The sequence below is a fragment of the Rhinolophus ferrumequinum genome, chromosome 22, assembly GCF_004115265.2.
Source record: "Rhinolophus ferrumequinum isolate MPI-CBG mRhiFer1 chromosome 22, mRhiFer1_v1.p, whole genome shotgun sequence".
Taxonomy (NCBI): Eukaryota; Metazoa; Chordata; class Mammalia; order Chiroptera; family Rhinolophidae; genus Rhinolophus; species Rhinolophus ferrumequinum.
In genome coordinates this window covers 3599406-3600120 of record NC_046305.1, presented here as the reverse complement: position 1 = coordinate 3600120, position 715 = coordinate 3599406, and the positions used below count along the sequence as shown (strand labels likewise).

Genomic DNA, 715 nt, shown 5'->3' with positions numbered 1-715 from the left:
TCACCTTGTGTAACTGGAGTTCCATATAGTTTTTATCCCAAGAAAAAAAATTGTTAAGTGTCTCTTTTTGATTGCGAAGGACATAAATCTCTGGCACCTGGCCTCCTTCAGAAAATAAAAGGCCCAGTTAACAACCATCCAGAGGAGAGCAGAAAAGGATGAAACTAACAGATTTTCTACCAATTTTGGAAACTCTTCATTACTTGAGTTAAGCCTCAAAAGGTAAAAGAGCTATCTTTAGCAAGTCAGAAGTTTTAGAAATTTAGAGGTATTATTTATTTATTTATTTGCTTTTTTAATAAATATGGAATACTTCACGAATTTGCATGTCATCCTAGTGCAAGGGCCATGCTAATCTTCTCTTTCTCGTTCCAATTTTAGTATCTGAACTGCTGGAGCGAGCCCTAGCGGGATTGATTTTTTAAAAACCGGAAAAGGCACTGTGGTGGTTCTCTATCAATAATTAATACCTCCATATAAGCGTGTCTGCATTAGGGAAAGCTGTCTGAGGGTCACACTGGCCCCCGAGGCAATGAAACTGGCATCGAACCGTGTTGTACTCAGGGCCACTGGGGCTCTGTTTCTCCAGGCTACAGGGATCATTGATGGTGGCGTCTGAAAGGACACGTGTGTCTGTCTGTGTAGAGCAATATTCATCTCTGGCAGAACTGGTGAAAGTGCTTTGCCACATGAACACAGAGCGCAGACTGAAATG

General features: G+C 41.3%; 1 non-coding gene across 1 annotated transcript; it reads right to left on the bottom strand.

Moving 5' to 3' along the window:
- Positions 1-298: 298 nt before the first annotated feature.
- Positions 299-405, bottom strand: LOC117015486 (U6 spliceosomal RNA). The gene has a single exon (XR_004421725.1). It is a non-coding gene; the product is annotated as a U6 spliceosomal RNA (small nuclear RNA).
- Between the last annotated feature and the right edge of the window lie 310 nt (positions 406-715).